At 41.0% G+C, this 23,589-nt stretch overlaps 1 pseudogene across 1 annotated transcript; it reads left to right on the top strand.

The window, feature by feature from the left end:
* The first annotated feature begins 223 nt into the window (after positions 1-223).
* LOC148135060 (Ig heavy chain C region, membrane-bound form-like) lies at positions 224-22,726 on the top strand (annotated as a pseudogene). Its single transcript, XR_015755529.1, has 9 exons — positions 224-376; positions 505-813; positions 2,008-2,076; positions 12,424-12,729; positions 15,830-16,141; positions 18,084-18,392; positions 18,848-19,177; positions 21,995-22,122; positions 22,262-22,726. The product of XR_015755529.1 is annotated as an Ig heavy chain C region, membrane-bound form-like (transcript).
* The last annotated feature ends 863 nt before the right edge of the window (positions 22,727-23,589 follow it).

Here is a 23,589-nt window from a genome sequence, read left to right as displayed (position 1 = left end):
AATACATGCAACTATCATGTGAAACAGACCTGAAGCTACTCAAATTTACTTCCAAAGAAGCTATTCAGCAAAACAAATATCCCAAGATGCGTATGTGTCCATGTTTAAGCAGAATCTCATGTAAAGACATGACCCCATGTGTTCGGGCTGTACAAGCTGATACCAGGATCCAGTCTCAGCCTCCAGCAGGAAACCAACACGCGGAAACTGTAAGCCTGCCCCTTCCGATGGCCATATAAATCCTGGGCACTGGACCGTAATTCAACACTCCTGGGTCGGATCTGTTTAGAAAGATCTTAGCAGAACCGCTTCCCACAAGTTATCAGAATGATTGTGTCGACACTTTTTCTCAGTTTGTTACTGACTTTCTTATCATGTGAGTGTTTGTTGTTCAAGTCTCTCTTTGTGACTGTCTCAATGTTAGTCTACGGCAGGAATGTAAAAGACTCAGTCATCATTTCACCAACATTAATGCTCATGGTTTATTTGTTTTCTTTTTTAAAGGTGTCCAGTCGGAGGTTGTTTTGACCCAGCCAGAGGCAGAGACTGGCCGTCCCGCAGGCAGCCTGAAACTGACCTGTAAAACCAGCGGGTTCGATCTTAGCAGCTACGGCATGCACTGGGTCCGACAGGTTCCCGGACAGGGTCTGGAGTGGCTGCTGTACTACTATAGTTCATCCAGCAGTAACTATGCACCAGCGATTAAGGGTCGATTTACTGCGTCCAAAGACACTTCAAACAACATTTTCGCGTTGGACATGGGGAACCTGAAGATCGAAGACACCGCCATCTATTACTGTGCAAGAGACCACAGCGAGAGGAACCAGGGCTGGACCCGTTCAAAAACAGCTCGAGGGAACATTTTGTCAATTCCATCATAAACTGACGGTCAGTACGAGTTTTAAATGCAATTATACCAACTGCAATCTGAAGCAGACCTCAGGCTGCCTCTTACAAAACTATCAAAGAGGAAATGTACCATTTAAACTAGCAAACTGCTGACACAATGGGACAATGTTTTGGGCATGTCATATGTACTGCTAACACTTCCATCAATTAAATGCTCGGACAAAATGTTCGTTTTAATATATCTGACAGCTCAGGAAATCACTGCTAATTGTTATGTCAACTATGGCATCAATTCTAAACATGATCAGTACTAAATGGCTCTTGCAAATGAAAATTGAGACCTCGAGTAAAGAACAGAGAATGAGTGTACTGGTCTACATCATTGTGATACTACAGTGGGTCACAGTGTTGTGCACAGCGACATCCTCATACAAAAACCACTGACAAGTGTTTATCTCAAATTAGTGATTTCTACCATGGCAGGAGCGAGAAATAATGTGAGATGCAATTTAAACGCAATCCAGTAGTGCTAGTTTGTACAAATGTATAAATTTTTCTACCTTCTTCGTGTTGATTGTCAAGTTCAATGCAGACCAAACCTGGAAAAGTATTCCAAGCTTTCAAAATACAATGGATCGTAAAAGCTGGAATAACACACTGAATCATTTTTAGAGGAGTCTGAATCACTGCTTTCTTGGAAGTGAAGAAATTCTCTGCATTTTACAGTTTACAGTCTGTCATAGTATTTGACACAACGTGTCTCACAGTGATATAGCTGGAGTGACACTGCAATTATGACCAATACAAAAACCTATTCAGCCTCCATTGTTTGAAACTAGTCAGTGATTACTTCTACAAACCGTCTTAACTTGCACTGCAGTATTAGTTCTGTGCGGTTTAATGCCAGTATCACTATTTAATTTGTGAAAGTGTTTGGGTAATTATCGATACACCAGTTGGGGATTTTGAGAATCAGCTCATGTGTTACTCTGTGAAGTATAAAACTGTATTAACATTAATCAAGAATGTGCAGAATTCACTAGCGCAATTATGTGATGAAGATTTATCGTGACTTTATTTTGCCTGTGGTTCTGAAAATTTAAAATGATGGTAGATTTTTGATTTGTTTTATGCAGAGCTAGTTATTGTGTGACCCAGTCCAGAGAATGTAACACTGTGACTATCTTGATTACTGGGGCCAAGGGACCATGGTGACAGTGACTTCAGGTAAGTCCCTTGAACTTTCTTAGTGACTTTTTAAAAACTTTCTATTCATGTGACTAATTTCTGAATTAAATGAAACTCAGATTCTGTGCTGAGTTTGGTTTGGTTCGGATTGATTTTTGTTCAGACTGATTACGGACTTCAGTTAAGGCTCAGCAAATAGTTACAATAGGGATAATGGAGTCAGTTGCTCGTTGTATCGCTTTTTTTGATCAGATGGGCATTCTGTGTGGCTGGGTTACTTGAAACACCTAATGTCTCTTAATCAGTCAGCTATAAATAATGGTTAATGTCAGTGACACCCTGACTGTGAGTTTTATTATCATCAACAAACACTAAGAAATCAAAGATGTTCGAGATATTACTAAACATGATTAAAATATGCTAAAATATCATTATTCACTTCGTGAATATATGTTCTTACCCTGATTATATTTTCTCATTTATTTTGTTAATTAGTTGATGACAAGCAGGTTAGAAACTGTCATAAAATTTTCTTGCGGTGCTATATTGCATTCTGTTGATGAGATTCTGAGTTTGTTTTACTTGACTCTGTTGAATTGAGTTGATTGGATTTTGGCTTTGTTTTAGTTGGTTCGGTTTGAACTGTGTTGATTGGATTCTGACTTTCGTTTTACTTGGTTTTGTTGAATTGTGTTGATTGGCTTTTGAAATTGTTTTACTTGATTCTGTTGAATTGAATTGTTTGGATTCTGATTATGTTTCATTCAAATCTGTTGTTCTGAGTTGATTGGATTCTGATTTTATTTTCCTTGATTCTGTTGAATTGAGTTGATTGGATCTTATTCAGTTTGTGAAATTGATCAGCGTTTTCATGCTTTCTGTAATCGGTGTTTTCTTTCTGGTGAGGAGATTGACTCTCTGGATTACTTTTCATTGCCAATATTTGTGAAGTTCTTTGGTTTTTCATGAATCATTTCTGCATTTGTTAAACTTATATGACACATTTTTCTCTGCTTGATTGAAAACATTACATCCATTTGTAACGGTCTGAAAAACAACTTAAGGCAGAAACCCGGAAGTGTGAGAAATGAAAAAAAAGAGTTTTTAATGCATTGACTTTAAAAAAAACTCAGTTCTAATTGTAAACTAACTGAATTTTGTTTTGAGTAGCCTCATTCAAAATAAAATTTGGGACTAAAATCTGAACTGCAGAATTGATCAGATTATGTAATTGAAACTAACTTAAAATTATAATGTGGTAATATTTGTCCATTCAGTAATTTTGTTTTGACCATGAAGTGATTAATCAATATATGCCTTCAACCGCTCTTCTGTGCGCTGCACAAGATTGTCACGATCAGGAAGGGTGTACAGGTTGGAAATAAATTGAACTGTTGCCAGAAACGTTACAGCTTTAAGTGTTAAGTCCCCTCACAAACAAGGCTGCTGTTATGACTTGTTATTTCTCTTCAATTTAATCATTAGTTTGCTGGATTCTGAGCAGCTTTGTTAGACTTCAATTTGTTTTTTTTTGTGAGGTTGCATCATGTTCTTGGTTCTGTTGAAAATGTTTGCAGAGCTAGTTCTGCTGCAAACACAGTGTGTTGTGATCTGGTGATCATTGATCTGTTGAGGAGGGACTGTGCTTGGGTAACATTAAATATGTTATATTTGGGAAACTGTTTTTGGTTTCTACATTGTTTTTGCAATGTTAACATGGTTGGTGACAGTGAACCGCTCCAGGTTCCTCATTCAATGCAATCAGCATGCGAGGTGAAATTTCATAAAGCCTAATATTAAGTGAAAGGCAAATCGCAAAGGTTTTAGAAATGAAGGGAAAACAGATACCTTCGGGCGCCATTTTTACTTAAAAGTAATAATTAAGGATTAATCTAATCCATGCTTTACAATCCAAATTCAGAACTCCACTATCTAGTTCAATCACAAGGTGTGTTTTTTAACAGTTTACAAGTCATAGAGAAATATAAATAGAATTCCAAAAGTCTAATGTTCTAATAGTTCTTGCTCTTGAGCAAAAATGCCATGACTGTGTTATAATTGATCAACCTTTCAATTCCGCTGTACACTACATACATATTTTTCTGGCTGGAAAAGATCATTGGCAAAGACCATTTGGAAATTCTGCTCAATTCTATGAAGAACAGGTCAGTTTCACTGCTTTGATCAGTTTCACACGTAACTTGAGTTAATTAATTGTTATGTCCCTGATTAAACTGGATTTACTGGATAAAATAAAACATTAACTGAATTATTTAATCTGCACAGTGCTTTAGGTGTTCCCAATCTGTGCATTTTAAATAAATAGTTACATTTTACAACAAAATATCAACTGAAGAGTCATTCTTTCGGAGCAACTGCTATAGTGAATTATGTGACCAAGGCCAAATTTCGAATTAATTAAAATAATCCATTCATGACCTCGCAGGGCAGCAAGGTGGCTCAGTGGTTGGCACTGCTGCCTCACAGTGCCAGGGTCCCAAATTCGATCCCACCCTCGGGTGACTGCCTGTGTGGAGTTTGCACATTCTCCCTGTGTCTGCGTGGGTTTCCTTCGGGCACTCTGGTTTCCTACCACAGTCCAAAAGATGTGCAGGTCAGGTGATTGGCTGTGCTAAATTGCACATAGTGTTCAGGGATGTGTCGGTTAGGGTGCATTAGTCAGGGGTAAATATAAATTAGGGGGAATGAGCCTGGCTGGACTACTTATTGTTCAGAGGGTCAGTGTGGAATTGTTGGGCCAAATGGCCTGTTTCTATACTGTAGGAACCCTACTCTTAAAACCATGGGAGTGCTTGCTGCAAACGCAGAGAATTCATTTTACATCGATGTGTTCAGACGGATGCAGTGTTCACAAATTTGCAGAAGACGTGAACTAGAGGATAACAGAGCACATGGTTTATTCAGACACTGAAAATAGAGTAATATTTATTTTAATTAATATACTTGACCGATTTATTGCAATGTCGCGATCGGAAGGAATCTGCTCACATTAGTTAAGTGTGACAATCATTTAGATTAGATTTCCTGCAGTATGTATCGGGCCATTTGGCCCAACAAGTCCACACCGACCCTCTGAAGAGTAACCCACCCAGACCCATTCCCCTACCCTATATTTACCCCTGACTAATGCACCTAACACTATGGACGATATAGCATGACCAGTTCACCTGACCTGCACATCTTTGGATTGTGGGAGGAAACCCACACAGACACAGGGGAGATTGTGTAAACTCCACACAGGCAGTCACCCGAGGCTGGAACCGAGCCTGGGTCCCTGGATCTGTGAGGCAGCAATGCCCACATTTACTTAGACATCCGCTAAAGCGGGCAACTCCAGACAGAAGCATATTTTCAATTCATACCTTTTTAAACATTTTAGTTCATTAAAAGCAGTTAACAAAAAAATGACCTTGCCCTAATTCCTTCAACAGAAATGCTTTCCACACTGGAATGCAGTATTGACTTTATGCAGTGCATGCAAAATCTCCACAGTTCAAGGAACGTTTTAAGAATATGTAAAAACAATTTAGAGAATAATCCATTTCCTCCGAATCTGTGCTTTAATTGGCGATATTTCCCACCTCAATAATTTTGTTAAATACAATGACTTATTAAGTTTATTCACTCAGTGGTTATTTATGTTCATTGTGAACACATTCTCGTTCACATTAATCCTCTGGTTAGTTCCTCTGATGAATGTTCAATTACAGTGAATATATTTGACGTGAGGAGTTGAGCAATGTATCCTCTAGGATTAAGTCTGTTGTGCAGTTTGTTTCAGTGCTATGTCTGACTAACTTGTCAATGGTCCTGACCATTTGTAAATTGTCCAGTTCGGATACCTGAATCTCAGACAGTTCAATTTCATCTCGCGCTTCAAAACCACTTTTACCTGCCAGAAATACAATATTCGATTAGGTGCCCCAGAATTGAGAGCCCTGACTAAGTTGTTCCAATCAGAACGAACGTTTCAGGAACAAAAGGCAGATAGCAAGAGTTTTGAAATTGTTGGCAACAAGAGATATTTGCTGCATATTTTCTTTGTGCCTCAGTTATGCAGGACATATTCCGTGGCACAATGTAGAATCAGAATTTTTTTGCATCTTATTATTTGAAAACCTATTATCAGCTTTTATTGTCACTGGCAACGGTCATATTACACTTCAAAACATTTTAATCTTTTCCAAACTAAGTCGACCGTCTGGTGCAGCAACATTCACAGGGGAAAGAGGAGGGGAGTTCGAGGTTGGAATCCAGTGACAGTGAATTGATGGCAATGCAATTCCTAGATTTATTCCTCTGTAGTTCCCATAGAGTTTGAACAATTTGGAGCTGCTGTCAAAGCATTCTTGGATATATGTTGAAATGTTACTTTCATTGTACAAACATTCTGGAACAATCCCTGGTTGTTGGAAGGTGATAATAACTAACATGGTTTATGTATTGTCAAAACATGTGGGCTGTGTTCTCCGTGATAGTGTCAAGCTCATTGTGTTCAGGTCTGTTGTGATGTTGTAGTAGAGTCCCTGATTCTGTGCCAGGTGGCCTGTGTTCACTTACAACCTGTTAGAGAGGTATGTAACACAATCTCTTATCAGGTTACTTCAGTGCAAGAAAGCAGATTGACATGTCTGGGTGTTTGTTGGAATTCCACTCACAGAGGCCAATGAAATCTATTCAATCGCAGTCCTGACTTGTGTCTCTTAGATATTAAACAGAAATTTGGTGGTTCGCAGCTTTTTCCAGATCAATATTTGTTCACAAGCTTTTTGCATCGCTAGATGGGGTTAATGGAGTAAGTGCTCAAAGAAATCCCAGCTTTTGATTTGCTGTTCAAACAATATCATTTATAACTAATCCAGAATGAATCATTTTCGAAGCATATTTGATGAGATTAGGCTTAGGCTGGTTTACTTTATATTAAACCAGTGCTGGAGCTGAATTTGATTGTTCAGTACGGTGGGAGTTCCGCTAAATCCAACACTTGCTGCAGATGGTGATAGCTTTTCAGTTGGTCTTCAATTGCTATCTCAGACCATCCAGTACCTCTGCTAAGAATTATTTTTCCAACAGGAGTCAAGCCAATGTTATCACTGTTTATCTCAACAGGTGTGAGCTCTTGTGCCAAAAACATGAAAACAATTTGGTGAAGAGGGGGGGTGGGGGTCTCTGGATGCGAAAGGTTAACCTTGCCTTCTCTCCCCAGGAGCTGCTAGACCTGCTGAGTTTCTTCAGAAATTTCTGTCTTTATTTTGGTTTTCTAGCATTTAAAGTTTGTTGTTTCATTGAAAAAAGTTGTGTTCGATGAAACACGTTCTTCAGAGAAAAGATGCATTTGAACAAATTGCGAATGTTCAGAGATATTAAATATCAGAGAATCATTGAATTTGATCGCCCTGATCTCGAGCTCTAGTTTCACAAGAAACTATTATGAAGTAACAACACACTCCAGAGTGCAGTGGCTGCTGTAATTGGGTGGAAGTTATTTTGATCACTCAAATAGAGAATGTCAATGATCCCGTTCCAAATAATCAACAGAAGGTTTTTTTACAGCATGTGTGAAACAATTAATTTGTTGAAATATTTTAATAAAAAGTGTTCACCACCAGTGCTAGCTTAATGAATGACACAATGATAGGAAGGTAGGAGCAAGAGAAGGGCACTCAGCCCCTCGAGCTGTTCCACCACTTACTTAGATCATGGAGCATCTGTGAGCTAAATCCACAGGTCTCCCTTTGGCTAAAACTCTTTAACACCTTTGATTAACAAGCAAAAACTATCCCAGATTTACTGATTCGACTGCCCATAACAAAGGGAGACACCATTTCTGAAAGACATTCCTGTGAGTACTGTGACACAATGAGGCTGGAATTAATTGCTCATGAAAGTAAACTTTAAATCTCTGACAATTTCCAATTGAAACATCCCAATCATCATATTTCATTAATTTAACATTATACTTCCCTGGAATAAAGAAATATAATGTGTGATTGCCTTGCTAAAAATGCGGGAAGCTTCATTCCTATTACATGATTAAGAAATAGCTCTGTTCATTCAGTGAAAACACAGTCAAATCACACAAAAGGAAATCATGTCATCTTGTGGAGACACACAAGTGCCTCAAATAATTTTCAATTCTTCCAGTGGTTGTTTGAATCTCTAGACAGGTGTGGAAGTGTCAGACTTTTTATATCGCCTTGAGAAACCAGTTATCATCAGTCTATTTGAATTGCTGAAGTTTGTGTGGTATTAGCACATTCACAGCGCTGTTAGGAAGTGAGTCCCATGGCTGTGATTGAGGAAGAGGAAACGGCAGAGAAATAGTTGAGAGTCAAGTTAAAGTCTAATTTGGAGGAGAGCTTTCAGGTGAAGTATTTACATGCATGTGCGCCCTTATCCTCAAGGATCACAGTTTTGGAACATGCTGCTGAAGGGACATGTCAGCATGCAAACTGGAAGCTGAAGAAGGCCCCGCGGCCCCTCTAGAAGGCAATTCCATTCATGGGATCATCATTAATCTTGCTGCTCACCAGTCTTCCCAACACACCGATAATATTGAACCTGATTGTTTACTCTCCAGCAAAAGAATGGTGAACCTTTGGAATTCTCCACCACAGAAATTGATTGAGGACAAAACATTAAATGATTTCAATAAGGAGATAGATTCCTTCAATCCTTAAAAAAATGCTCCGGTTATGTGGGAGAAAGGCAAACAGGGTACAATATTGGTTGAAAGCCATGAAAACATTGAATGGGACATGGTTTGTAAGTTTGCACGTATACCAGCATGTTCCATTGGTGGTATAATTGGCAGTGAAAGTTATCTAAACGTACAATGAGATCTTGATCAGCTGGGCCAATGGGCTGAGGAGTGGCAGATGGAGTTTAATTTAAATGAATATGACGTGTTGCTTTTTGAGAAGACAAATCAGGTCACAACTTACAGAGTTTCTGGTAGGGCACTGGATAGTGATGTTGAACACAGGGCCCTGAGGGTCCAGATTCATAGAGTCTTACAGAGTTCATGGTAAGGCACTGGGTAATGATGTTGAACACTGAGGACCCTGAGGGTCCAGACTCATAGATTCTTGAAAGCGTTGTCTCAAGTAGCTAGTGTGTTGAAGGCGTTTGGCACATGTACCTTCATTGGTCAGAGCACTGAGTGCAGGAGTTGGGGTTGTAACTGTCCAAAACATTGGAATGAACTGCCAGAGGAAGTGGTAAATGCAGAGATAGGTCCAACATTTAGAAGACATTTGAACAGCTCCAGGAACTGGATAGGTCGGGATGGATATGGGCCAAAGGCAGGCAAGTGGAATTAGTTTAATTTGGGAACTCTGGTCAGCATGAATGAGCTGGACCAAGGGAACTGTTTCTGTGCTGTATGACTTTATGACTCACTGACTTTATGGTGGAGTAGGCTCAAAGTTGGAAGGTGGTGAGCAAGTGAGGGGCTAGATTAGGCATGTGGGAAAGTTTGGGCTGGTAGGCTGTGAGGTGTTGGCTGGCTGCTGGGTAAGCTTGCATGCACTCTGTCTGGCAAGGTGGCATCAAGGTAAATGGTAATGGTCACAGGATAATTTGGTCGAATTGTGCTTGGTAGGTGAGGGGTAGTTTGAGCTGAAATGCAGGAGGTCTGTCTTTGCCAGGCTGGTTTATGGAGAGGTGAGCAGGATGCCAGGCTGGTTAGTGCAGAGGTGGGCAGTGTGCCAGGCTGGTTAGTGCAGAGGTGGGCAGTGTGCCAGGCTGGTTAGTGTAGAGGTGGGCAGTGTGCCAGGCTGATTAGTGCAGAGGTGGGCAGAGTGCCAGGCTGGTTAGTGTAGAGGTGGGCAGAGTGCCAGGCTGGTTAGTGTAGAGCTGGGCAGAGTGCCAGGATGTTTCGGGGGTGGAGGGTCACTGTAATGAAGTGACAGGGGGACGTGTTGTCAAAATGCAAAGCTCGGAGTCTGGCAAAATGGTGGGTGGTAAAGGACAGATGCGAAAGGAGCTGGGATGCAATGTGCACAGGTTGACTTGGGTAAGGTGAGAGGTCAGTGATCAAGGACTGAGGTCACGTCTTGGGTAGTGGGCTTTTGTCCGAGGTTGTGAAAATGATGGTGCTAGGTCCAGTCAGGGCCAGATTCACCATGGGCCAGGTGCAGGGCGGCAGGAGTGTAAAGGAGTGAAAGGAATTGAGATCATATGTCCATCTGGAATATAGAATATAGAACATTACGGTGCAGTACAGGCCCTTCAGCCCTCAATGTTGCGCTGACCTGTGGAACCAATCTGAAGCCTATCTATCCTACACGATTCCATTTACATCCATATGTTTATCCAATGACCTTTTAAATGCCCTTAAAGTTGGCGAGTGTACTATTGTTGCAGGCAGTGTGTTCCATGGCCCTACTACTCTCTGAGTAAAGAAACAACCTCTGACATCTGTCATCTATGTCCTCTCCTGCTAGCCATCACTATTCAAGGAAAAAGACTTTCACTGTCCACTCTCTGTTTATCTTTTATGTCTCAATTAAGTAACCTCTCAACCTTCTTCCCTCAAATAAAAACAGCCTCAAGACCCTCATCCTTTCCTCATTAAACCTTCCCACCATACCAAACAACATCCTGGTAAACCTCCTCTGAACTCTTCCAAAGCTTCCATATTCTCCCCATAATGTGGTGACCAGAACAGTACACAATACTCCCAAGTGCAGCCACACCAGAGTTTTGTACAGCCGCAGCCTAACCTCGTGGTTCTGAAACTCATTCCCTCTATCGATGAAAGCCAACACAAAGTATGTCTTCTTAACAACTCTATCAAACTGGCTGGCAACTTTTAGGGATCTATGTACATGGACACCGAGATCTCTCTGCTCAGCTACACTACCAATATGGATTGCCTTGGATGTGTTTCGTGTGATAGGAGTTGTGTGTTCCGGGCATGAATGGGTGTATAGCAGGGTAGGGTTTGTCAATGTGAGTGGGAATTTAGGTCTAGACAGAATAAGTGCAGTGGTTAGTCTGAGACCTGAGGTTTGGTGGTGAACTGTGTGTCAGTTTGATAGTTATTAAAGTTACAGATTACTTGTTCATTTCTCAAATCATATTTACGTAAATACTCAGCTGTAACACTCCAAAGTCTCTGAACCTTAATAGTCCTCCATTTTTCAGAGGCCTCCAGAATTCAGAGAATTGTAAATGAGATGTTTCAACTTCCAGCCAATTGGCATGAGTTCAGCCGTGACAGCCATCCTCCCCGTCCCAGTGCTCAGCTCCTGCCTGTGCTGCTGCTGCAGTGACCTTCCTCCCAGAGAGAACATTCTGCCTTACATTGATAAGTGAGGAAGGCTCACTGGGCCTGATTTCCAAGTATGGGGATGGCAAACACGGGGGGGCACAACTTTAAAGTGAGGGGAGATAGGTATAAGACAGATGTCAGAGGTAGTTTCTTTACTCATTGAGTAATAAGGGTATGGAATGCTTTGCCTGCAACGGTAGTAGATTCGCCAAGTTTAAGTACATTTAAGTCGTCATTGGGCTAACATATGGACGTACATGGGATAGTGTAGGTGGGATGGGCTTCAGATTAGTATGACAGGGCAGCGCAACATCGAGGGCCGAAGGGCCTGTACTGCGCTGTAATGTTCTATGTTCTATGATTCACTCTGATTTCTCTCCGGGGGTACTGCCAGCTGTTGGGTATTTCCAGCAGCACGGCACCTCGTGGGGCAGCACGCTGGTTCTGTGGTTAGTGCTGCTGCCTCACAGTGCTAGGGACTCGGGTTCCATTCCAGCCTCGAGTGACTGTCTGTGGAGTTGGCACTTTCTCCCCATGTCTGTGTGCGTTTCCTCCCACACTCCAAAGATGTGCAAGTTGGGGGAATTGCAAATGTTGTGTTCAGTGATTGGGAGGTTAGGTGCATTAGTCAGGGTTAACTGTAGCATAATAGGATAGGGGAATGGGTCTGGATGCGTTACTTTTCAGAGGGTGGGTGTGGACTTGTTGGGCCAAATGGCCTGTTTGCACACACTGTAGAATTTCGATGAATCTGCATTTCCTTGGTTTGTATTTTGTGAAATGTCTCTGCTCTTCACAGCAATCCAGTAAAAGTGTCAGTTGGTGAGATCTTCAAACAGTTACTGGGGTGGGATCAGGATGTTCTTCGTCCTAAATTATATGGCAATGGTCAAGGTCGAGGGCATGTTTCTAAAGAGGGAACCAATGATCATGATCAGCAACTGGTAGGAAACAAAAATAAACCCCAGTTATGCTGTCGACTTCAGCGGGAGCATACTGGCAAACGTTTACAGCTGAGGATACATTTGAGTAACTGATAAGGTCAAATTAACAGAAACTAACATGCTCAATTGGTCATTCTATTGTAGAGACACCATCTCCCCCCACGCTTTATGGCCTGGTCTCCTCCTGTCAGGAGCACAACACCGGTTCTGTGATCTTTGGTTGTTTGGCGATGGACTATTCCCCTGACGTCACCAAGGTAACCTGGAAGAAAGGTGGGGAGCTCATCACGACTGGATTGAAGACTTACCCATCAGTGAGAAACAAGAAGGGAACCTACACCCTGAGCAGCCAGTTAACCCTGCCCGAGTCAGCGGTAGATTGCCCCAGCAAAATCTACTGTGAGGTTCAACACAGCGGGACACACAAGAGCAAAGTAATGCCATGTCCAGGTAAGTGTTGTGGGAACTGAGATAAACAGATCATCTGTGATTAACATGAAGAAGGCATTATTTATAACCGTTTTCACAGAATCACCTTATACAGCACAGGAAAATGGCCCTTTGATCCATCCAATTCACGCCTATCAATAACAGCCACCTAACTATTCCAGTCTCATGTGCCAGCACACGATCCATTGCCTTGTGTGACTTGCCCTTGCAAGGATACTTCATACTTATAATGAGGGGCTCAGTCTCTACATGACTTATTGGTGCTGAGCTCCAGGCTAACACCACCCTCTGTTTGATTTTGTTTTCCCCTGAGATCCATTTGGAACCTCCTGGCCTTACCTTCACCCTGTGCCCCTGAGGCATTGATTTCTCCATCAAGGGGAAAGGTTTCATCCAGTTTACCCTGTCTATGCCTAAAATAATTCTAGATATCATGATAATCTTCTCCCTAATTCTCCTCTGCTCCAAGGAAAACCCCTGTCTATCTAAACTAGTTTCATAACTAAAACTCTCCAACCCAGACAAGATCCTGGCAAATCTCATCAATACTGCCTTCAGTGTAATCACATTCCTTCCATAACATGCACACAACGCTTCAGTATGGCCTAACCAGTGTTTTATTAAGTTCCAGTATCATCTCACCACTCTTCATTGTCAATGTCTAGGCTAATAAAAGCAAATATCCTCCCACTTTCTTAGCCCCTTTATCCAGACGACACAGTACTATAGGGGATCGGTGGGTACATGCACCAAAGATCCTCAGGCCTTTCCAGGGTTCCACCATTCAAAACGTCATACCTCACAGATTCTTCTGCCGAATTACATCACCTTACATTTATTCAGAATAATTTCCATTTGCAACTTTTCTCTTCACATACAACCAACCCTTTTATATCCTCCTGCAATCTAAAGCCATTATGCTCATGACTTACCAACATGACAGTTTTCATTTAATCTGTGAATTCACTGGTTAATCCTCCTAAATTTGAGAATCAATCATTGGTATGTAAGAGAAATAGCACGGAAATCAACACTAATCTCTACAGAACACCAGGAGACATAGATTTCCAGTCACGCAGACACCCGATGACTATTATCCCCTGCTCCCACCACTCAGCCAGTTCTAGATCCAATCTGTCAAATTAACTCAGATCCCATTGGCTCTGATTATTGCTATCATTTGGACATCGAGTTATCTCTATGAAAACTACTATCAAATTGTTACACATGACTTCCTCTCAATAAAACCGTGCTGAAAATTGTTGATTTATCTTCCAAATGAAAACTAATTTCACTTCTCAATAGTTTCCATACCACTGAGACTAGCTTGACAGATCTGTGTTTTCATTATTTATCCCTTCCTTCGTCCTGCATAACAGTGCAACGTTGGCTGATCTACACTCACTTGGCACAACTGCTGTGGTCAGACAGGAATTCTAAATTATTGTCAGCAACCCAACTATTTCATCCTTTGCATCGCTCAACCGCTTGGTATACTTTTCATCTGCCCTGGAAATATAACCACTTTTCATTCAGCAAGACAACACAGAACATCACGTCATGTGTCCTAATTTCTGAAAGTACATCATAACACCCCTCCATGATTTCTGTCCCCACACTGTCCCTCTTACTAGTGAACACTGACACAACACATTCGTTTTGACCACAACCAAATCCTCCAGCTCCACTCCAATAATAACACTTAATGGGCATTACTGTTTCCCGAATAATTCTTTTATTATGAATGAGTCTGTAACTTTTAAAAATATTTTCCTTTATTTTGACTGCTATTATTTTCTCATGGTCCCTTTTGCTCTTCTAATTCCTTTGTCTTTCAAACTCCCCCTTGCACGTTCTGTACTCCATATTAGTTTCTATTGTTTTGAGATTTCAGTATAGACCGGAAGCCTCCCTTGTTTCTCTTTATCTCCCCCTCCATGCCCTTTGGTGTCCAGAGCCCGCTGCATTCTTGATACCACGCAGTGGCTTCCTGGGAAATGTCCTCCCTGTGATTTTCCTATCTCTTTCTTAAATGTGTCACACTGCTCTGACTCAGATTTACCAATAAGTGTCAGCTTCCAGTCCACTCTGGTTAAGTCATTACCTGATCTTACTAAAATTGTCCTTCCCCTTTTCAGAACTTTGGGCCAATTTCTATTCCTTTGCAGTACAATCTGAAATCCAACTGATTTACGATCACTGTCTGCAAAGTGCTCCACCATTGATGTTTTACCCACTGGGTCGACTTCATTCCCTAAAGTTAAGTTCAGGTTCACACCTCTCTTGCAAGGTCTGGATTAAAATTCTCTGTATTAAACACATACTTTGTTCAAATATTCTCCTGGGGGCATTTTCAGAATTGTGCTCCCTGTAAATTTTTGACAAAATGAATATCCAAGCCTATGCTGAGGAAGTTAAAAACCTCTTTTCTCATTCCCCTATTTAATTTCCATGTCTCTGAAATTTGCCCATGTATTTGCACTTGGTCTTTTGGACCAATAGTAAGGTCTATCGTGCTCTCCCAGTAGTTATGTTTGCTGTGTTTTGGTTTTGAAGTACTGTCCATTTGCCTTTGTTCAAGGAGGTATCCATGATTTCATTTCTCTTTACAGCCTAAAATACTCTTGTCAGAATTGCGACAGAAGCAACATTCTGTACCGCACACCCCCTGCCCCCATCATTTTCTATCTTTCCCTGTCTCGCCTGAAGGCACTAAATCCTGGAATATTGAATAGCCACTCCTGCCCAGCTCTCAATATGTCTCCGTGACAGCAACGGCATCATATCTTCATTTATGCCAGTAATTCGTCTGCCTTGTTCATCAGACTCTGTCATTAAAACGAATACCATCCAACGTTGCTATCTCCCTTCTGATGTTACCAGCCTATAGTTTCTGTGCCTCCTTGACTCCCTTGCTGTGTCCTCTAAGTTTAGCCTTTCACATTGTCCTGCTGATCTTTCTGTGTGGATCCCAGCTTCTCCAGCACTCTGCACAATTATGATTCTTGTATACATTAACCACAAGAAACCTTGATATATGAGAACTGATTTTATTTGTTATGAAATTCGTCAGATAATGTATGTGATGTGTTTCCTAAAGGTCCAGATATTCTCCAACCAACCCTTCTCCTAACTGTGAGCTCCAGTGAAGAAATCGCAAGCAGCAAGTTTGCAACCGTCGTCTGTTCAATTATCGAGTTCCGTCCGAAGTCAATCTCCGTGAGTTGGTTGAAAAATGGCCGACGCTTGGATTCTGGCTTCTTCACGTCTCCCGTGTGTGAGGCGAACGGGAACTTCTCAGTGACGAGTCGGCTGATGGTCCCTTATGGTGAATGGTACAACAGTGCGGTCTATACCTGTCAGGTCACTCATGGAGAGAACACTCAAAGTAAAAACATCACCGCACTCCAGGGTAAGAGACACAGACTGAGAGAGCTACAAATCATTCTGAACTCTGATGTGAATCAAACACACGAATTTATCAGGCGTAGTAAACAGCACGGTACAGCTTCTCGTTTCCCAACATGCCACGTGTCTCATTTCAGTTTGAGTGTTACATTAGCATTGCTCATAATTCAACCTTTTGGCAAGTCAGAAAAGCATGTTTCGTCTCTGTTGAAGATAGATATATAGACAGTGAGCTTTGTTAAATAGTTTGTTGCCTGATCATGCTGGGAGAGGCATTCAGAGTGCTGAATACTTGCCTGGTAGCTGCTTCAAGGATAAGTTTGGGGTGGAGGGGGATATTGGAGAGATATCTGATTGAAACATAGAAAATACTGAGAGACTGAGGTCGAGTGAATGTGGAATAGATGCTTTGACTGGTAGGCGAGACTAGGACCCAAAGGCACAGTCTCAGGGTCAAAGGGGCACCGTTTAGAACTGAGATGGGGAGGGTTTCTTCAGCCAGAGGGTGATGAGTCTGTGGAACATGTTGCTGCAGAGGGCTGTGGGTCCAGGCCATTGTGTGTACTCAAGCCAGAGATAGATCGGCTCTTGTTTAGTACGGGGAGAAGGCAGGAGAATGGCTTTAGCCCGAAACGTCGATTTTCCTGATCGTCAGATGCTTCCTGACCTGCTGTGCTTTTCCAGCATCATTCTGATCTAAACTCTGGATTGGCCGAACAGCCTTATTCTGAACCTCTATCAAATTGACGTGGTTAACATATGCAGAGACCCTAACTTGAAAATAAATCAAAATGCGTTCAATGCTTCATTCCCTGCTCAGGAATGACCTGTTGGTTGGACATTGTACGACATCGATTTTTATCTGGTACTGAGCTCTTTAACTTCATTTATGGGATCAGACCACAGACCAAGTGGCTATCACATTTGATGAACTGGGATAAATGTGATCTCACTGAGCTTCTTTAAGATGCTCTCTGTAATTAGTGGATGAGGCAGGAGAATAAATTCTGGTGGGAATGCTACAATAGGGATGAATGAACGAGGAACTTGAGACAGGCTGATTTAGCCTGGTTTGGGGTGGCGAGGTTTACACAGTGAGTAGTGGATGTCTATAAAATTAGTGACATTTCCATCGCGTTTGTAGATTAATTTAAGACGCTTTTGTTTGTTTTTTTCTCCCCTGCTCTATGAAGAAATTAAAAAATGCAGCTTGGTAAATAAAGTAAAAGTACAGACCAGTTATGAACTAACTGAATGGAGGCAAAGACTTTAGGAGATGGGTGTCCTTCTCGATATCCAGTGATGTACTCAATGTCTTGTTTTCAGATCTATTCCAAACACAGCCCACGAGGAACAATGACATAAATTAGAGAATGACATCACACCAATAACGCAAAGTATTTTTGATCACGTTAAATATAATGAACAGAATTTCCATGGCTGTACACCGCTCCTGTAACACTTTAGAACTCTGCAAAGAGAATAATTATTATTTATTATAATTTGTCCAAAATTTGGGATGTGATTTGGCAGTCAGTGTGACCAGCAGCACTTGTACCTAAGGGTTATGAACATGGAAATGAACTCATTATATTCAGATTACTCTTCTCACAAGTATCAATAGATGGTCTTAAGTGAGAGACAAACTCCGAAAGAAAGATAATTCCATGGGTTACATGATGGTATCTTCGATGATTTTACTTTTTTCACAGGTTTCACTTGTTACAAAGCCAGTGTTCTTTAGGAATAATTACACAGGGTATGTTATAGGTAATCACAAATGTTTCACAGATCAACATACATCAACAATAGTAAGCAACGTTTCAGCAATAGTTGGAGTTGCCATTTTGAAGGTGGTGTCTTCACCCTGTGAAGGAGTAATCTGAAGATTGGCTGTTTGTATCAGAAAGGGGCATTTTTCATTGACTTTGATTTTTGTTTCATAGAAGATACCGAGTGCCACCCTAACACCGTTAAAATCCTCCCACCGCCAGTAGAACAAGTCTTACTGGAGGCGACGGTGACGTTAACCTGCGTTGTGTCCAATCTTCCTTCTGGAGTCAATGTGACCTGGAGACAAGAAAAGAAGCCTCTGAAATCAGAGATTGCTGAGCAGCCTGGACAGAATCCCGACAGCGTGATCAGCAAATTAGACATTTCTACTGAAGCCTGGCTGAGTGGCGTTACTTTTGAATGTGTGGTGTACCATCAGAATCTACCGACTCCGCTGAGAGACTCCATCCACAAAGAGAAAGGTGAGCAGTGAGATTAAAACACAAAGCATCCCATGTGTAATCCAGATCCAGTTACATCAATGACAGGCTTTGATTGGAAATGAACCAACACCGTTGGGGGCATTAACGATGCATCTGAAGGCAGGATAGCTAAGTAGCTGATTAAGGAAAAGATGGACCAAAGGATATTGTATTCTGATTAAGTCAGAGAAGGTGGGAAGAAGCCTGGGTTGTGACGTCACCATCAGCAATGACAAATGGACAGAATGTCCTCATTGTGGGCTGGAAACATGGAGGCAACATTCACATTAAACGTTCTATTTTTTACTGAACAGTATGTGTACCATTCTGCTCCTTTCGAAAACGAAAGTGAATAAATCCCAAATTTAAAATGGCGTATTTTAATATTTAGTGAAATTGTGATATTGGTTCAGGATTTTTTTGGTTGATTTATATTTGTCTCAAATATTCTGCAGTGATTAATCCGCTGGAGCCATCAGTGTCGGTCCTCCTGCCACCAACAGAAGAAATCTCCGCTCAGAGGTTTCTCTCCCTCACCTGTTTAGTGAGAGGTTTCTCCCCCCGAGAGATCTTCGTCAAGTGGACAAACAATGACAAGCCGGTGAATCCCAGTAACTACAAGAACACCGAGGTGATAGCGGAGAGTGACAACACTTCCTTCTTCATCTACAGCCTGTTATCCATTACAGCGGAGGAGTGGGCCAGCGGTGCTTCTTACTCCTGTGTGGTGGGACATGAAGCGATTCCATTGAAGATCATCAACAGAACAGTCGATAAATCCAGCGGTAAACCGAGTTTTGTAAACATTTCACTTGCACTGATGGACACTGTTAATTCATGTCAATAAAAATCTCAAAGTTGCATTTAATAATTCAACAGAAGTAATGAAGTGTTTCTTTTCCTCCAGTTGTGAGTTAAATACTGAATTAGTTGTTTCTCACTCTGACTTACATTCCATCTGTGTAGTTAAAGTGGATTATTAACAGGTCTAGGACGAGTGTCTTGTGCAGTTAATGTTCTCTGCTCAGATACACCCTGGGTCAGAGACAGAGTAAAGCTCACTCATTGCAGGATTCCACCAAGTACCTCATTCATCCTAAATCCCTCTGTGACAAAATCTGACAATGTCCACGTAGGGCACGAGTTTTGAACTTGGTGTTTTTGATTCCCCCCATTTGACATTCTTACAAAATTCATGTCAGTTTTAAACTGCCAAATTGCACCAATTGGAAATGTAACTTTAAGACACTTTAAAATTAAATTTGATTGGAACATACCAATCGTAAAGAGTGCCGAACAGTTTGAATGTAACCTTTGTTTCTGGGGAACTGCCAGGGATCTTGCGCCAGCGCATGAGTTGACAGAATGTATCTTCACTTTCACACCAAAGAGAGTCAACAGAGAAGTTGTTGTGGAGCAGAGGGGAGGGGAACGATGAATGATCTGTCCTCTTGCTCCCTGTGCAGAGTTTTCATGGTAGATGTCCTCTGTAATGTAACCCAGTTGCAAACAGGAACAGTCAGCTTCTTGCTTACTGTCCAAAGATTTAACATTTCCATGCAAAACAATACCTTTGAAGCATGTTAGACACGCTTGGCTCTGTTCACAAATGATTAACATTGATTCCCATAATCCAAAACTGGTGTTTGCATCATCCCAGTTTGAATTCCTTAGTTTTGTCTCAGTTTTCTGGAGCACATGGGATCAATTCTGGTATTCGAATACCTGATATCATTTTGTTTCACATACGGAACACAAGTAGACATTTTCTAATAAACATATTCAGAAATGTTATCTCTGGGGCAGTGGGGATTTGAACTCACGCCTTTTCTCTCAGAGACAGAAGTTCTATCACTGCAACAGAAGAGTTGCTCATAAAACGCTTATCTCTGCACGACGATGGGAAATGTTTCCTGTAACACCAAGGTCAAATCTAATTATGGGGAATGCATTAAAATTAGAACAATAAATTAGAATAATGAAAATTGCAGTCTGGTATAAGAACAGATGCAGAGAGATGATCGCAAATACACACGTAATGACAAATGTACGGGCTCTCACCTAAAGACACATATTTATGTGCACACTCAAATGTGCATATAGATAAGATGTCACACATGCATACTCGCACAGAGCCACACATGCAAGTGGTACTTGAACACTCAGCTAAGCTCATACAAAAACTCACATACACCGAAAGAAAATCATTTGCACAAATGTACAGGAGTACTCACACATAACCATGAGAACCATAGACACACGGTAACACACAAATGGGCATGAATACATATACATTCATACAGCACAATGCGTACAGACAGACACACATGAACACACAGGTACAAATTCCGAAAAATGTTCTCCCACATGTCAACTCACACAGGCACGTAAGTGCACAGAGATAAACATTAATATCATTATTTTCCCATTTTCAGAATCACAAACATACGATGACAGAGGCAGCTTAATTAGTTATTTTTAAACCACATTGATCAGCATGTATACAATATCACGCACACACAAATTCAGAGTCTCACATGCAGGCACACAAGTGCATAGATGAACAAATAGAGGGGCGTTTATTAAATAAGGATAATGGGCACAAGGATCAGAAATCATCCACAAACAATAGCACAAACAAGCTGATCAGGAGATGGTTTGGGAAAGATTGCCACACAAGCAAACATCATCATATAAATATAAACATCCATCAAAACATAACATTGCATGCTAACATTTATTAAGCATAAACATGAAAATAACCCAGTGTAGGTAGGATCTGAAACAGACACATAATCACACGTTTTAGACAGCACTAATGAAAAGTGAACACTCACAAAGACATTACAAGATAAGCATAGGCAGCAACGAAGTGCCATATTAGCATGATGATGCTTACACACTGGGAAAAGACCAAACTTTGGGAGCACAAACACATGAGCACACCAGCAGTAAAGGAACAGGAATATGTTTATTCATGCACAGACTCCAACATGGGCTAGAGTGAAGTAAGAGACTCTTATAACCACATACACAAACATTAAAGGGAAACCAAACATACCAAGCAGTAGATCAAATAAATTAAGGGACACACGTACAAAAACTTATTCCTAAATGTACAGATCCTACAAACTAAAATATGAAGCAATGTCCTGACTGTGATGTCACTTATATTCATGATTTGCCAAGCAATTGGTCACCAATATAAAAGATGAGAATCACATTTGAACCTTTATTCAGTGATGGCTACAATTTTCAACTAAAGTGCTGTCACTGCCTATATTTATAATATAATGATATAATTAAAATCATCATTCGTAATAAGCATTCCTCAAATAATAATATCCTTAAATAATAGATGAAAAGAAAAATAATTTAAAACGTTCTGACATGGACAATGAAGAAAGAACATGTGCAGTTAGTATTTGTAATTTCTTGCTGAGTCAATAATGCACTAATAGATACAGATAAGAGTCACACTTGAGAAATACCTGACTGCTTTATGAAGATGTAATGGTCTCCAATTACATGACTTGGATGCAGATAGATTGATCTGGATCAATAAACAATCTAAATGCGTTCTCTCGGCTTTATATTCATAGATTCAATAGATCGCACTTGGATTGAAGACTATGAGGATGATAACAGCAACATCTGGACAACTGCTTCCACGTTCATCACCTTGTTCTTCCTGAGTATTTTCTACAGCGCTGCCGTCACTCTGGTGAAGGTGAGAATAATCACATCTTTCTCACGCCAAGCAGCCCAATATGTTTTGTGAAATCTCTAAGTGTGCCATTGAATAAACATTATATCTGAAAGTCCCTGATCATAAATATCTGCGTCATTGCTTTCTCTCTCTTTTCCAGGTTAAGTGAATGAGTTGTGGACCCCTTTGATTTTCCTGATCTGCTTATCAAGGTCTCCGAATTCCCAATCTCCAATCTGTCCTGTTGCTGACTCTAACAGTGAGATTACTTCCGTTTATCAGCGTGTAACTGAGACAATTATTGATGGATTTTCCTTTTTACTTTGATATCTTTGAGATGGTTGTGGTTGGAAGAATTTGTAGCTTCCCAGTTGTTTGAAGCCCGTTTGTTTTGTTTTTATTTGTTCCTTACTCAGAATGGTTGCCTACCCTTTCTGATGAGCCTTTGTATTCCCTTTCTTGTGACTGTTACTAATGTACAGAAAATTCCCAGCTCACAGCGCATGTGTTCTCGTCTCAACGTGGCATCCAGCCATTATATTCACTTCTGTTAGCTTTTAAATAAACCTTTTGGATAAAAATGCTTTCTGAAATGGTTAATAAATCTCGAATGAATATGCACTAATCTTGAGTTTGCTTAATTCTTTCTTCAAGGCCAGTCAGTAATAATACACTTTCCCACATCCTACTCCTTTCCCAGCCAAATACTTTCACTTGTTCTGTTTGATTGTATTTTATCCAGTCATTTAGTTTAATGCTGCGCTACCATGCAGCCCACTGATGTAAATACATCTTTCACACGATATACCTGATGGAACACTCCAGAGGCAGAATGATGAGAGAACATTTCTGCTTAGGCACCAAGGGTCACGGCCTCGGGTCACCTCATGATAATTTTATAGGTTCCACCAGAAGCCGAAAAAAGGCAGACAACGGAGTTTGAAAGTTTACTCTACACTGAGTAAACTAAAAGTACTCCCAATGTCAGGGCAGCCTGGGTTAGTAATGCAGAAATCGCCACCTAAAGCGCCCAACGAAACATTCATCAGCCAAAAATGTCAACGTTCAGTCAGGTATTCAGACACAACACGTGCACAATCCAAGGGCGGATTCTCAGAACTGGAGTTTTTCTCACACATAAATCTCATGGAGCACAATTCCTGGGATCTACTTGACACACCATACCTGTCAAATCCCAGGGAATGAGACTGAGATCTGTCTGATACAGGGATATTACTGAACAGCAACCCTCAAAAATAATAAATCAGAGGGCGCTGTGATCAGGCAAGGCACAACTCATGAGTACTTGAAATATTCAGCCATTGAGATCTATATGATGCAAGACGGAATTGAGAACCAATCACAGCAACTGGTCACAGAGTCTGGAAACTATCAGCAGAGGGGAACATTCTCAATTTCTCAGAGTTGGTGAGGTGTATCATCCCGGGAATAGTGTTGTGAATCAGTCACGCATCCAATCTCATAACT

Source organism: Chiloscyllium plagiosum, unplaced genomic scaffold, assembly GCF_037043375.1.
Source record: "Chiloscyllium plagiosum isolate Xiang-an unplaced genomic scaffold, Cpla_swu_hap1 HiC_scaffold_51, whole genome shotgun sequence".
In the NCBI taxonomy this organism is placed as follows: domain Eukaryota; kingdom Metazoa; phylum Chordata; class Chondrichthyes; order Orectolobiformes; family Hemiscylliidae; genus Chiloscyllium; species Chiloscyllium plagiosum.
The sequence above is the reverse complement of the archived record's forward strand: the minus strand, read 5'-3'. Positions and strand labels throughout refer to the sequence as shown.